This window comes from Triturus cristatus, chromosome 7 (assembly GCF_964204655.1).
Source record: "Triturus cristatus chromosome 7, aTriCri1.1, whole genome shotgun sequence".
Lineage (NCBI taxonomy): Eukaryota > Metazoa > Chordata > Amphibia > Caudata > Salamandridae > Triturus > Triturus cristatus.
Genome location: NC_140590.1, coordinates 828,967,639 through 828,983,473, shown reverse-complemented (window position 1 = coordinate 828,983,473; position 15,835 = coordinate 828,967,639). Strand labels below are relative to the sequence as shown.

The window sequence follows — 15,835 nt, the reverse complement described above, 5'->3', positions numbered from 1 at the left end:
AGGCCTTCCTCATCAACTATTTCCAGGACAGTGTTGGAGAATCTGGGGGGCGGATCAGGGATACAAGCGCTTTGCCTTGTCTTTCGCCTTCTCCGTAGCTGCGTGCTTGGTGGTATTTCCCTCTAAACCTACATTCCCTTTCGGCCGTCTCCTCATAGTCATTGAGCAGTTCACGCAGGTGCGCCTTCGCCTAGGGGTGGGTGTAGCCTGTATCTGCAGTTCCGTTTGCTTGAGCTCCTGTTCTAACTTACGAAGTGTAGCGCGGATATCTCGCAAGACTCCACCGCTTTTGGCGATACATATTCCGCGAATGGTGGCTTTAAAGGCCTCCCACACCGTGGAATAATGTGTTACAGAGCTGTCGTTGTGGAGAAAAAAATCTGTTATCTCTTGCTCCAGCTCTGTCTTGAATACTGGGTCTAGCAGGGCCTGAGGGGCCAGGCGCAAGGACATGTAGGGTGACTCTTCGTGAGGAGGCGAGAGAGTGATGAGTACTGGCGAGTGATCGGAGTATGTGCGGGAGAGGTGAGAGGCGTGTGATAACCTTAGTGAGAAGCCACCCGTCTATGCATGACCAGGAGGAGTGGGCAGAGGAGAAGCAGGAGCCTTTCCGTTCCCGCGGGTGAAGGGTACGCCAGCCGTCAATGAAGTCATGGTCTTTAATAATACGGTTGAGGGTATTGTGTGCGTTGGAGTAGTGATGGGGTTGTGGGTGAGATCGGTCTAGTGTCTGGTCCAGGGTGACATTAAAATCCCCTCCCCACATCAGGTGTGTAGAGCCAATGTCGAGTACTCTGCCCCAGAGGACCCGAAATAATTTGGGATCATCAGTGTTCGGTCCGTAGAATGAGACGAAAGTTATTGATTGAGCAGCCAGTCTACCCCATAGGATACTGTAGCGACCTTGCGGGTCGCTGTAAGACCCGATGGGGGTGTAGAGGAGCGTGCGTTTCACCAGAATAACCGTGCCACGGGCGTAAGAGGAATATGATGAGAAGCATCTGCTAGTCGCCCATCGGGACGTGAATGTGTGGGGTGCAGTGGGGGCGAGGTGTGTTTCCTGAAGCATAGCGCAGTGGATGTTGTGGCGTTCCAGGTAAGAGAGGATGTGTCGGCGTTTGCGGGGATCTCCTAGGCCGCACACATTCCACGTCAGGAAATTGTAATTGGGGGGCCTACGTTGGGCCTCTATGGCAGTAATGCAGGGTAATAGTGGTGGATAGTGAACGCTGTCTGAGCTGGTCAGCTAAGCAGGACATACATGTGCTAGTTAGTGCAATGAAAAGTGGCATGAAACAATGCCCATCTCCTCCCCCCACCCAGAGCAGCAGCCCAAACCTGCTGTGTTGAGTATCCCTCCCCCACCCCCAAAAATTCCCTGTCCCATGCTCCCAACAGGGGAGAGTGGACGCAACGTGTCAAACATTCAAGTCCGAAACAAAGTAGGGTTTAACTGTGTGGGTAAGAGAAAGAGGGCAACCAAATACACCTCGCGTCGGCGAGGGTGCTCGGGGGTATTAGTGATAGTTTTCTCCAGTCCAGCATAGTGGCAAGAACAAGTTGCAAGTGAAGGGGGCATCATCGCCTCCCAGCGGGAGTGCAGGCTTCCAGGCCGCTAAAGGAGAGTAGGGGCGGCGCCCGCAGACGAGACAAGTGGAAAACAGCCCTGAATCCTCTGGTCAGGGCAGAACTGCCACTCTATATCCGATGTGTCCCCCTCTTCAGTGAGACGGGTGGAGGGAGAAGCGCGGTCCGCCGGTCTCTCAGGTATGGTCTTTAGAAAGTGATAGACATGCTGAGGGTTGGTGAAGAAGTGTTGCTTCCCCTGGTGGGTGATCTTGAGGCGCGCTGGGAATAGCATGGCGTATTTAATGTTCATCTGTTGGAGTTTTTTCTTAACTGGGAGGAATTTTCTGCGCCCCTCCTGGACAGCCATGGTAAAATCAGGGTATAGAGAGACCTCAGTTCCTTCAAAAAGTACTTTCTTGTGTTCCTTGGCGAGTCGCAGGGCAGTGTACTGATCCCTAAAGTTAAGGAGTCTCACAACAAAGGGGCGAGGAGGGTTGCCAGGCACAGGGCGGGGGGCCAACGAGCGATGCGCTCTCTCTATGATGAACACCGGTGAGAACGCCTCTCTGCCAAAGGCGGTGACGACTCTGACAGAAAGCGGTTTAGCTAAGGAAGTGGACGTGTGCATCAGCTGTAAAAGCAAATTTACAAGGAGAAACGGGGGCTCTATAAGAAGTTTATTGGGAGAAATGTAGAGGTAAATGGAGCATTTTAGGGCACTTTGTCCTGATTTCTTTGTTTAAAGCTTAAAAGCGTCGTGCTCCTATTTTGGTGTAGGCGATGGCAGCTCTCCCACAAGTGTCAAGTAAAAACAAAAAAGCAATCCGCTGGCTCAGTAGAACTAATGAAAACAGGATGACATGTAAAATCAACTTCAGAAAGTAATTAGAGGGGTCTCTGTGAACGATTACTTGGACAAATTAGTGGCGCATTAGAGCACGCTATAAAAGAAACATTGAACTGGATAAGCTTTAAAGACAGTTGGGATCCAATTGGTTCTAGTCTGCTTGTTGACAGGACGTCTCGGCTGCAGCTCAAAGCAGCCTATGAAGGTGCTCAGTTACCAGCCTCATTGTACAGCGAGTGAGTGCAGAGCATCGCAGTGCAAGCCTGGCCCTACATCGTGGGGGCGGGGGGGGGGGGGGGGGGCTTGGGAACTTCTCTATCCATAGATATTTTTACATATGGAGCACTATTTTTCAAGTCTATTGGCTGTCAATCAGTAGGCTTCACAGGCAGTTCTAGAAAGAAACTCTTAGAACATGAGCATTATTTTCCCACTGGTCGCGTGCCTATATTAACAATGTTTTGTGCCCTCTCACTTTTCTGCTAAGGGCCCCCGAGCCCGTCTTCCTGTAAGGCTGCCCGGGGGGGGGGGGGTGGGGGGGGTTGTGCAGCAGCCCCCCTCCCTAAAAGGGCGGCCGCCTTAGTGCCACAGGAAGGCACAGGGGTGGGAGTTCTTGTCCCTGGGTCCTGCCAGGGGAGACCCCAGCAGATGGCTACTTCCGGCGGGGGAGGGGACAGGGGTATTTATACTGTCTCCGCCCCTTCCTCGCCCTCTTGTCCCTCTCGTTCGCCTTGCCGGTCGCAGCTCCATCGTCGGGCGCCTCGGAGCCTCATGTTGCGGTGATTTCACCTGCCTCCTCTCCTCGCTCCGGCCTTGTCCCTGGGCTTCACCAGGCGACGGGGCCCTGTGGTCGGAATACCACAAGGCATGGGGGGGGTGTGGGCGCCGAGCCAGGCCCAAGTCGCCGGCCTGTGAGGTTGCGCGTGCGGCGGGGGAGCGCGTGTGTGGCTCATCGGTCAGGCATCGCAGGCCATCAGAGTCACTGGGGCCTTAGGGCTCCTGATTTGTGCAGGTAGATCTCGGGAGAGAGACTTCTCAATGATTTGAATGGGCATTTCTTGGGTAAATGTTCACCTTGCAAGTCACGGGTTCGAGTCCTGCAAGTATAGCCACCCATGATTGGGAAGGGAAGTTAGCGTAATTGACTTGTCGAAGAGAAGATGTAGTCCGCCGGCCACGCTGCTGATTTTGGCGCTGGAGAGAGTTCGACCCTCGAGGTCGCGTATACGTCCGGGTCCCTGGTGTGAGGAATGGGGGCCCAGTGGGCAGGACGGGCGGCTTCGATCTGGGGAATCCAGGTTCGGGCCTCAGCGTAGGCATTATAGGGAGAGGCGGCGTGGCCTCAGGCACGTGCACGCTATCGCTGGCAAATCTTACTTTCTCCGCGCCTGAATGTGTATGTAAATGCGGTGCCATGTAAAGCGCTCCTTTACCGTCGGGTCGAGTTCGCGCTATTTATATATGCAACACCATAGCAGAGTATCAGCCATGGGAATTTAAAAGCATATGCCTGAATGTGCAATGTAAATACGGTGTCATGTATAGCCCTCCAATACCTTCGGGTCGAGTACGCGCTATATATATATATATATATATGCAACAACAAAGGCAGAGTACCAGCCATGGGGAGTGTAATCATTATGCCTGAATGTGTAAGGTAAATACGGTGCTATGCAAAGCGCTCCATACCTTTAGGTCGAGCTCGCGCTATATATTTGGCAGGGTGCCGATAGTACAGTGGTTAGACCAGCGGATTTGGAGGCGGCACTGAGGTGGTCGCGTCTCGCCATGTTTGGTGGGAGAAGCGCAATGTGTATATAAATATACTTATATTTTGCTCGCCTTGTTGAACCTCCGGTGATGCTGGGCATCCACAGGCCTCCCGTGCCCAACAACTTATTAGGTGCGTCCCCTTGTAACGGAACTGGGCTATGTATAGCGCTCCGATACCTAGTTGGATTGGGGCAAGCTAGCGCGATATTATAATAGGGTCCGCTAGATCGCGGATCGACTAGGCGAGAGGAGTTGGCTAACGGATAGGGCGCTAGCGAGAGGACGTGGCGCAACAGTCTGAGCTGCAGACTGCGGAGCTGAGCAACGTGTTCGAGACTCGCCAGTGGGTACAACCCTCCTTGAAATGTTTCGAGCGCAGACCTGGGGACCTGTGATTCTGGGCAAATCACAATCTCCCCGTGCCCAACATATAAATGTGCGTCCCCTTGTAACGTAACTGGGGCTATGTAGGCGCTCTGTTATCCGATTGGAGTCCGGCTAGTTATGCGCTATATAAAACTTGCTAAATTAAATAAGTAAGAAAGTGCAAGTTACGGCTATCCTTCATGCTTTCTAAGTAGAATAATGATTTATTGCGTCAGAGTCCGGGCTGCCGGACGCGGTTGCGGGTGAGGGAAGGTGCACAGCTGGTGCGTGTGGCGGCTCTGCCAGGCGGGGCTCCTTTACACGGACGCCTAGCAGGTCCTGCGAATCTTGGCCTCGCGTTGATTTGGACATCTCAGGTCCGGTGGTGCCTCTCGCTGCAAGGAGGGGCGAGAGCCTGGGCCTCGTGTCGCGCATCTTGCGGTGTTTCTAGGCTATTCACGTGACCCCGCAGAGTCCTGCAGACTGTAGTGTGGGGCGCAGGCAACGGGCCTCATCCATACAGGCATGGCGCAGCAGACAATGGGGACAGCGTTTGCGTTGAGAGGCCTGCGCGTCCTATGGTGGACGATGTCGCGGCTCTCTTGCGCCCCCCCCCTACACCGTTGCAGGGTAACGGGACTCAGCAGGGGCAGCGGGCCAGGCGGGTCGCGAGAGTGTGGTTAGGTGTTGGCAGAGCGGACCGTCTCGGGGCTCAGCGAGCTGGAGCTCGCTTGCACCTGGCTTGTCCTTGATTGCTGACCTCTGGCTGGTGCTGTAGCAGGTTTCTATGCCAGGTGACTGCCGGTTCGGACCCCGGCCGTGGTAGGAGGGGGGTAAGGTGCTCATTCATGCCAACTTTCAGATTCAGGTTCGGCCATGTGTGGGCTTTGGAAGTGTGCTGCTGCGGGATCGGTCTTTTGATATGCAAGTGCACGCTTCTTACCTCCCAGAAGCAAAGAGCGCGATGGCAGGCAGAGAGAGGGTGATGCATGTGTGGTGCACTGGCCTGGCAGGTTGCTGGCAGTGCATACAACACCCGCGCTCGACGTTACGCGCGGGCAACATTGATGAAGTTGCGGCCCGTGGAGTGGCAAAGCCCGAGACTCAGGCGCGCAGCGGTGGTGTGGGGCCTTCTGGCGGCCTGAGGCAGCTAGCCTATGTAAGCGCGGCGCTCGCCGGTGGTAAGTGCGGTTGAGCCATCATGGTTTATTTAAATGGCCTGCGAGGGCAAGCTCGCGGAGCCGTCCTTTTCCACCATGATCGTCTTTCAGCTCAAGATCAACACTAGTTCGGTCTCCTCTCCTGCGGGTCGAGCATAAGACTTGTGCCATAGGCTATATAGGTCACTGGGAGGTAGCGCTGCTCTGTTTGACTGTATTATAACGGCAGGTTGTGGAGCTCTGGGGACATCATTTAGGCCTTCGCCTGCTCCTCTGTTTTTTACTAATACCATGCGGCCGGAATTGGGCGAGGAGGTGGTCTGTCGGCTGCGCTGCCGCCTCTGGTGCAGGACACCAGGGTTCGAGCCTCGAGCTCGCGTCCACATCCCGCGAGTCTGGGGCAAATCACTTATCTCCCCGTGCCGGAGTGTGTAAGTTAAATACGGTGCTATGTATAGCGCCCCTATACCTTCGGGTTGAGTTCGCGCGATATATATATGGTGTGCAGTACGGCCCGCCTGGATCTTTATGGTGTACGGAAGGCGGTGCTGCAGGGTCCCCCTGGCTTGGAAGGGGCTCTTAGCGGGAGCTGGGTAAAAGGTGGTCGGCTTCATCGCCAGCACTAGGTGCACACCGCCAGCTGGCTGCTGCTTTCCAGTATCAGGCACGCGCACTGTGACCCTGTTCTTCATTTGCTTCTGCTGGTCTTAGCTGGTTAGTCAATAGTTGGCCTTCTGGTAGGTGGTGCTATTTGTAGTACATATAGGGATGCAGCGACATGTGCTCAGTATGGCATGCAACTGGAGCTCATGTTTACGTTTCTACACCTTCGGGGCACACACCTTTACTTGTAACTGAGATGAATTCTCAAGGCGCGTTAGAGTAACGTTATGAATGGCGAGCATTCAAGACTTTCAGCGAGCGGGACACCTAGCAAATGTACGGTGTGCTGGTGGCCGGGCTGCATGCCATAGTCTTTGCCTGAGCTAGTTGGGGAGCCCTGCAGACCAGTTTTAACTTGTAATCGTTCTTGAAGCTTGCGCAGGGCACACGCGGATCTGTTGGTGTCTTTCGTGTGGAATTGGCGGTTTACTGGTGTGGGGGACAGCCCAGCTTTCGTATCCGCAGGCAGGCTGACATAAGGCAGAATAGCTCTCGGTGGGCCCTGCAACTGAGCTGGATGGGGAATTAGTTCACTATATGCAACTATAGGCACTGATCAGCCAATAGATGGGCTTGGTGTAGGTATTGCTCCTCGCGTAGTAAATATAGGGATGCGCTGTTATGTGCTCAGTAGGTCAGGTAACTGGAGCTCATGTTTATCGTTTTAACACCTTGCGCTCACTGGCACAGACATTTGTATAACCAAAATGTATTCCCCTAGGCCAGCGTTTCCCAAACTGTGGGCCGCGGACCCCCAGGGGTCCGTGACACATTCCCAGGGGGTCCGCGAGCTAGATCGTATTATATTGAAGCGCCCATGCGCTACTTCGGCTACAAGCACTGAATGACAGCGCAGGGGCGGCAGGACCAAAAAAAAATCGGGCCAATCACCATTTCAGCTTTGGGGTGGAAGCTGAAGGGTGATTGGCTTATTATTTTATAGGCGCGCACGTTCGCACGGCAGTGCGTCTTCCCTCACGTTTGCGGCCAGCCCAGGAGCATTTTGCCACCCAACGCCCTGTCTCTGCTTTCGCATTCCGGCATCTCGGACCACTCGAGGAGCATGTGAGTGTTTATTTTTTAATTACATTTACAGCTAGTGGGCAAGGGTAAGGCCAGGGGAATTCGGACGCCGTGTTTATTGAGGCCGGGTGTACTTACCCATACATGCCAACATTTCAGGAGAGCAAAGTGGGCGATTCTGTAAAAATAATCGGGAGAATGGGGCCTTGAATCGGGTTACTGTCACGTATGGGCCTTGGAAGTGTGTTGCTGCAGGATCGGACATTTAAAACGCAAATGCACGTGTTTTTCTTACCTGTTAGAAGCATGGAGCGCCAGGGCCGGCTTTAGGGCGGTGCGACCGGTGCCACCTTCCTGGGGGCACCGTGCTTGAACGTTTAGTACGCTTTAGAAGCACCTGCTGCAGCGTTTCTTTCCCCGGCAATTACCAGGCTCACATAAATGTCACAATAACTCCTGTGATTAATTATCGTCCGAGAGAGATCAGCATTTTGCATAGTTGAGGTTTTGACTTATGTGAAGTTAGTGAAGGGGGTTAATATGCCTTCTGCAAAGAACGTGTACCAAGTGATTACAGAGTGCGTATGTACAGGTCAGCAGGTTACTGCTTTCAAAAGAAACCTCCTTTTATTACTTGCAATTTATAACTTTAAGAAGCATGGAGCGCCAGGGCCGGCTTTAGGGCGGTGCCACCGGTGCCACCTTTCTGGGGGCGCCGTGCTTGAACGTTTATTACGCTTTTGAAGCACCTGCTGCAGCGTTTCTTTCCCCAATTATCGTCCGAGACAGATCAGCATTTTGCATAGTTGAGGTTTTGACTTATGTGAAGTTAGTGCAGAGGGTTAATATGCCTTCTGCAAAGACCGTGTACCAAGTGATTACAGAGTGCGTATGTACAGATCAGCAGGTTTCTGCTTTCAAAAGAAACCTCCTTTTGTTACTTGCAATTTATAACTTAAATTCCTAATATAGAATAGTGAGCTATTGACTTTCATCCCAGAACTGCATACACACTGCAAAGAATACATTATTGGAAAATTGATTAATGTTGCAAAAAGGATTAATTTGGCTAGAAATCGATTCTTATTATTAAAGAGAACTCCCAACTATGCAGTTTCTTTTTCGACTCTGAGTTTGGGCTTCTCCACACCAAGTACTCTTAAACTATACTGCCTACCAGTATGTATGACATGTGACTCCTACACTTTGTCTTTTGGCTTATGTAACCTTTCCTATACACTGATTTACACACGTATGATTGATTGTCTCTGTGTAATGTGTGTGTGATGCAAAGTGCTCGAACACCCTGCACTAGTATGAGTGGCGCTATATAACTAATTCAATGCATCTGAGGGAGTGTGGTTATGGAGACTTCGTCACTGTTAAAGGGTGCTAGTGAGAGACTCCCTGGTGGAGGTGGTCATGGGGCGCCAACAAACATTGTCGCACAGGGCGCCACCATCACTAAAGCCGGCCTGTTTTAATTTTTTGACATTTAAATTGTAAAAATTGCTTGGGGGTCCCCGGACTCCAGTAGTGATTCAGTGGGGGTCCTCAGGAGTCAAGAGTTTGGGAACCACTGCCCTAGGCGCATTAGAGTAACGCCATGAAGGGTGACCATGCAGGCTTTCAAGGAGCGGGACACCTGATATATGTGCGGTGTGCCAGTGCCCGGCCGGCATGCCATTGTTCTTGCCTGAGATGCTAGGGGAGCAGTTATAGTAGGCAGCTAAGAAGCAGTGACGTAGCCAACAGATGGGGCCTTGGTTGCAGGGACACAGGAGGAGAGATGGGAGGTTGATTGATAGTATTCCTGCCGCAGCGGGGGACTGGGCCTGGTTTCGGGGGGGCTTGGTTGCAATGCTTTGTTTCATTGGCATATGAGACCGAGTGGATTTGGAACACCTAGTAAATGCGCGGCGTGTTGGTGGCTGGTCTGTATGCCATAGCCAGTGCCTGAGCATGCTGGTTAGCCCTGCAGACCAGTTTTTTACTCTTGAAAATACTTGTAGCTGCGCAGGACTCCCTCGGTTCTATCGGGGTCTTTTATATTAGCCGTGCACTCCTGGGACGCTTCACCACTATGGTCGGGAGCAGGGGGAGGTGTCACTTTGCATCCAGCACCTAGGCTAAGCAAAGAGTTACGCCTAGTGTTGAGTGAGGGTTAATGTTACCTGGTCGTTCATTGGGGCTCCTTAGGGTAGGATGACCTAGCGGAAAAGAAAAGCTAGGGTGGTACACGTGTGCTTCAGCGATCATGAAGAAAGTATGCATCGCGGGCCCTGGCTCACACGGAAGTGGGCAAAGATCACACGCACCACAGGTGCCGAGGCCTGCACTGATGCCTGGCATTGGGGTCCCAGGTTACTTCTGAAATGGCTAGGCCTTCAGATGCTGAAAGGATGTCCGTTGTTATTTACTCGATTGTTAAACGATTGGTTATTTTCTGGGTCATCCGCGGGTGTAGCGCGTTAGGCTCTTGTCTTTCCATCGGGTCTGTTTGATGCGGGATGGTGGTTTTTGGGCACAGGCACGTGGTGGGCCTTTCTGTGTCTGACTGGGGTTAGCCTTCCTTAATCTCCCTGTTTGTCACACACGGTTGTAAGACGGGGGGGGGGCTACTAGCACGGTGCTGATTGAGTTGTTAGTACTGTTATTAGTATTAAACACATCAGGTACTCGTGGTACTGATATTTGCACCCAAACAATAGGTACTCTAGGACACATGTCCTCCATTACACACATATCCAGACAGGACTGCCCCTCCTCCCCCCCCCCTCCAATTCTTGGAGCAATAGGGGTCCAAATACTTGTGGGGTTGGCAGGCTTGGACAGAGGTTGGTGGCGAGCTTCCACATCATTCGGTAGGAGGATTTCGTAGAGTCTTGGGGCAGGTCACAGGCCGCTTCCTCTCGCTGTGTTTGTTCTTCTAGGTGTGATCGGGTCAAGTGACGGAGGAGAGCAATCATTGCATGGTATATCTGGGCATGAAGGAACGCCAGGCAAGATTGTAGCGTAGGCAGATAGTGGTACTTATCGGGGACTGGATGTTGGTCTCAATGGCATGCCGCCATGCAAGGGGACCATGTACCTAGGTCACGTACATCAGGCAGTGACAGGTGAACTGGGACCATTTGTACTAGAGTATGCAGGAGTGGTTCCCACCACGGTTGGTCAGTTGGGAATCTTTATTCTCACTGGATACCCTTACTCCATCAATCCTATTGTAAGCTGAGGATGCCTGTTGACGCTGTTAGACCTGCTATTAGTTATTACACTCACCTGTGTGCTTTGGCAGGGTTTGTCTTGCATCAGGGCCAGTTTGGGGTTACTGGCGAATTGTTTGCTCTAGGGCTGAAGCGGGCGCTTCTAGAGCAGAGCAAGATTGATTAGGCCAGGCAGCATGACAAAGGTCTTTTCGGCACTGGCAGAATGGTGCAGGCTGCTAAGTAGTGCCATTGCAGAACATGGATTTGTCAACATTCTGCTAGGAAATGATTAGCAGCAGGAAGGTATTGAACCATGGTGAGCAATTGGTTGTGGGTTCGTGCTCAACAGGAGCAAGGGAATTGCATTCTGTTCCATCAGGCTACGGGTACCGTCTATAGCACCAGAAACTGTAAAGCTGCTATTTTCGCCCGGGACTTGGCTGCCAATGTCATCTAACTTTGCAGCTAGACACTGAGTAGGCAAAGACATACTTGCGATGGTGCAACGGGCACTCAGCAGTAGAGTTAGATGAGTGTCATCATACCCCGATATAACGTCAGTGATAAAACGTAAGGTTGTGGCTACACACGACCAGGCACTCTAGGGCAGCTGGGGCGGGAGTGTGCCAGTGCCAAGAGGGTGCGGGTTGCCTGGTTAGGGCTGCTGGTTTGGAGGGAGCACTAATACGGATCGCCACAAGAGCACACTTTGCATTCATAGAAGGCAGAATTGATACTTTTATGGCATGTTTCTTGGCAGTGTCAGGAACATTCAGAATGCAATGCTTGTGTTTAGCCTGTTGTCGTGCTGTTCAGAGGTGTTGTAGCTCAGGCTTGGCCAAGCATGGGTTATAGGCCGGTGGTCTGCCCTGGGATTCGTGTTAACAGGCACGTGAAGCAGCAGAACTTAGAGGGGCTTGGGTCTGACCTCTGGATACAAGGGCGGAGCCTGGTTGCTCACTTAGTAGCCCGTCCTTGAGTTCGACGAAACAGGTACCATTGATGTGAGTATCGGCACCGAGTAACTTCTCCCGCCCTCCAGCACTGGCTGGCAGCTATGCAGGTTTTGGAAGTGGCCTTCCAACGGGGGCGATTTGGTCCATATGATTGGGGGGAACTCCTGGGAAACACAGCTGGGCTACAAAGTAGCAGGAGAACTATTAGCTTTCCCAGTATTCAACATAGAGAGGTATTTATGCTTTGGTCTCCCCCCCTGGGTCACGCTGTACTGTCTGCTCCCTGGTATGCTGGCAGAGGTTTGGGAGGGCAAGGCTTCACATAGGGTGGTGACTGTCGGAAGGTGATGGTCATACTCCGACTAGTGCGAGACTCAGATAACTGAGGAAAGAGGAAGTAGAGCGGGCTTGTCAACTCTTAACTCCACCCGCATTGGCACTTCCTGGCAGGAGTGGCTTGTCATAGGTATTGTTCTTCAGCCAGGCAAAGGCAACATTGGACCATCGCCAATTTTTAGGTTTCAGGTCAATTCAGTCAAAAATCCACGGGGAATTTAGAAAGGATGGGGGCACCTGTCCTGATGGGGCATGCTGGCCTCCGGCCCTGTATTGGTAAAGACCTGTATTGGTTAAGACCTTTTTTGGCTGGACCTGGGAGAAGCCCGGCAATCAGCAGGTTGTAAGTAAAAAGGCCTACCTTGGTGGGGGGCCCTGGTAGTGACGGTGGCCACTCCCTAGGCTGTGGAGGAGTTACAGGGCGATCCAGAGTCTGCACATACCAAGGGGTACATCATGCAGCAGCACCGCGGGGTGCTAAGCCAGGATACCCAGGGATGTTTTAGCGTTGTCCCCTGGAAGAATGATGGCGCCCCGTTAGCCGACAGGCGGTTGTGGGTCTGAGCAACCGGGGGCTGCCTCACGGGGGGGGGCGTGAGTAAGCAAGTGGACTGGGGGTCCACGGATGGGAGGGGTGGCCCCTCCCAATATTTGGTATACACCATTTGGCGTTGCCATGGTGACTTTAGGCTTATCAGACGGGCAGGCGGCATAGGGGCTGGCCTGCCCTGGGATCGCCCGTAAGATAACCCACCATGTTTGCATATTGGTTATGCTAATAAACCTGCAGCAATATTTCTCCACTTACAATACAGTGTTGTGTGGTTTATTTATGTACTTATGTGTTTTGTGACAACTGTTGCCGATATTGGCACTATGTAAGGCTGCCCGGGGGGGGGGGGGTTGCGCAGCAGCCCCCCCCTAAAAGGGCGGCCGCCTTAGTGCCACAGGAAGGCACAGGGGTGGGAGGTCTAATCCCAGGGTCCTGCCAGGGGAGACCCCAGCAGATGGCTACTTCCGGCGGGGGAGGGGACAGGGGTATTTATACTGTCTCCGTCCCTTCCTCGCCCTCTTGTCCCTCTCGTTCGCCTTGCCCGCCCCTTCGCTTACCCAGCATCCGGAGGTACAAAGGGGGGGGTTAGGTTTTCTAACATGTTACTTTGTGTTGCAGGAGGAGTTACAGGGCGATCCAGAGTCTGCAAATACCAAGGGGTACATCATGCAGCAGCATCGCGGGGTGCTAAGCCAGGATACCCAGGGATGTTTTAGCGTTGTCCCCTGGAAGAACGACGGCGCCCCGTTAGCAGACAGGCGATTGTGGGACTGAGCAACCGGGGGCTGCCATGTATGCTCCGCCCACCCCTCACGGCGGGGGGAGGTGTGAGTAAGCAAGTGGACTGGGGGTCCACGGATAGGAGGGGTGGCCCCTCCCAATATTTGGTATACACCATTTGGCGTTGCCATGGTGACTTTAGGCTTATCAGACGGGCAGGCGGCATAGGGGCTGGCCTGCCCTGGGATCGCCCGTAAGATAACCCACCATGTTTGCATATTGATTATGCTAATAAACCTGCAGCAATATTTCTCCACTTTCAATACAGTGTCGTGTGGTTTATTTATGTACTTATGTGTTTTAAGACAACTGTTGCCGATATTGGCACTATGCAGTAGATCCCTGGCCTGCAGCTTAAGAGGGGGCCAGCCCAGTTCTACTTAGAGAAGGTTTAGACTTTGTACTGGGAAGCCCAAGGCTTGCGGTATCTTCTGCTTTAAATAAATTAGTCTGAGGGGTCACAGAAGAGTATAGAATGATTTTCGCATCATCATGTTGGTTTGAAATGCATATGCTCCTGCATTAACGTATGGCACACACCCACACCCACCCTTCCTAACCCCTCACCCCTGTTCCGGCCCCGAAGAAAGCAGATTAAGAGCTCTACGTGGCAGGAAGAATGCGGCCATTCTCACGCTGATCTGAGGGAATCAAAGTGAAAGTAAAGCCACACACTGCCTAAAAAAGAGTAAATATGCTCTTCATGACAACAACGTTTATTCTAAGGCGTGCACTGCAAACAATAAATCGAGCTCCATTTTTGGGGGTAATATTAGCTATTAATTGAGAGGAAAGAGGTGGCCTGCACTGTACAGAAACGGTAATGTTATCACACTGGAGGGATTAGGACAATCAAAGGATTATAAGCAAAGTACCAGGCGTCGCGTCTGCCTGCTTGCTGGCTGGCTGCCTCAATGAAAGCGTGCAAACACAGTGTGTGACTAATTTAGATGAAACACCGGCCGGGCCTTTCACTGTCTGCTGGCAGTCTGTCTGCCTGCCTGCCTGTGAAAGGCCCGGCCCGTGTTCCTTTTAAATTAGTTATGCACGCTTTCACTTTAATTCAAACTGCAGGCAGCAATCCGGTCGCTCGGCTGTGTTGGTTCATTAATTAAATTACACAACAATACTTACTTACTCAGTCAGTGGCACAGTGCTCGCCTCTACCAGCTACCATCTCAATCCCACACGAGCTGGATATGTTCTCTTGCGCTGGCCTCCAACTCGTGACTGATTCCCAAACAACAAACTGCAAAATTCCGGATTAACCCCTCTCCCGGACCCTAGCACACCAATCACTTCTGAACAACAACTGTTACTGGGTGGTCTCTCAAGTCTCGAGGAAGAGGCAGGAGGAGGAGGCCACTGCCACACCCCACCACTTTACCGAAGCTGGGCTGGCCTGCCCCCAGCCATTGGAATGAATGGGGAGCTTCTGACTCCTCCCTGGGTTAAACAACATTCGCCCAAATGAAAAGCTGTATTCTGGCAGTGATACACAGATCCTGCCCACCTGTGTGTCCTCACTGCTCCTGCTTTCTGGCTTCAGGTCGAAGAAATCTTCGCCCAGACAAAAGCATGCTCACACAGCAGAGAGCCAAGAGTCAATGCCAGCCCATCATCCCCCACCCCCTGAAAGAAAAAACCGAGATTTACCCATGATTGTTCACAGAGCAGCCAGCACAATTTATTGCTAGCTGCTCGGTGTTCCAGCTCATATTTTTTTAATCCCCCAAGGGTGGCAGGGTGGCGCCCATCTCGCCCATGAACACCAGCCTGCACTGGTGACGAGCATGCGTTCCACGTACTCCTTCATCCTGCCAGTGGCAGTGGACTCCGGTACTCCCAGGATTCGTAAATGATTGCGCCGAGAGCGCGATTCCAAGTCTTCATTCTTTGCGGCTATGAGCTTCAGTACCTTCTCCATGTCCAGCGTTTTGGTTATGGTTGTGGCAGAGGCGTCGTCCAGGTTGGAGATACGTTGTTCCGTTTCTTTTAGGCGGTCTTCATGTTGATCACTTTTATGCGCTAGTGTGTCAATACGGGCATTCATAGTGTCCATTTTGGTTTCAATAGAGGACAGACTGGATTGTATAGCAAGGAGAAGGACCTTCTGGTTATCGGTGGACGTAGGTGGGTCAGGGGTGCTGGATTGTTCTCCCTCCATTTCAAACTGTTTGCGAGTGGATATCCTGGCTTCGAAGTTCAGTTTGGGTTGCTTCCCATCCGTTCTACCCATGCTGGAGTAGTAATATAGCAGGAGACGGGCAGCGCCCGGGCTGCAGGGGACAGGACGTAGTGCTGCGTGGGGATAGTTGTGGGCTTGCCAAAGCAGCGGGCCGTGTGCTGTGTCCGTGCGTGAGGCAGAAGGCCCAGAGTTCCCCACCTCACCACAGGACTCCGATGCGGCAGGGAGGATGCCACGTGGGGGTGCCGCAGGATCAGGAACGAGCCGCTACTAACTCTGCGTTAAGATTCAGACGGCCACCCGCAGACGCGTAGGTGATGGGACCTCCACCCGGGCAGGTGGGGGAGTGTGTCTTGTGGTTGTGGTTGGAGGCACAGTGGTGTAGAGGCCCCCTGACCGGCAGGGAGCGAGG

The 15,835-nt window shown here is 52.6% G+C and overlaps 1 long non-coding RNA gene across 1 annotated transcript in view; it reads right to left on the bottom strand.

Annotated features, from left to right (window-relative positions):
• Positions 1-14,505, bottom strand: part of LOC146810678 (uncharacterized) — a 124,944-nt gene extending 110,439 nt beyond the window's left edge. The window contains exon 1 of the long non-coding RNA XR_014966619.1: positions 14,370-14,505. This is a non-coding gene — a long non-coding RNA (uncharacterized LOC146810678). The remainder of the gene's footprint in view (positions 1-14,369) is intronic.
• Between the last annotated feature and the right edge of the window lie 1,330 nt (positions 14,506-15,835).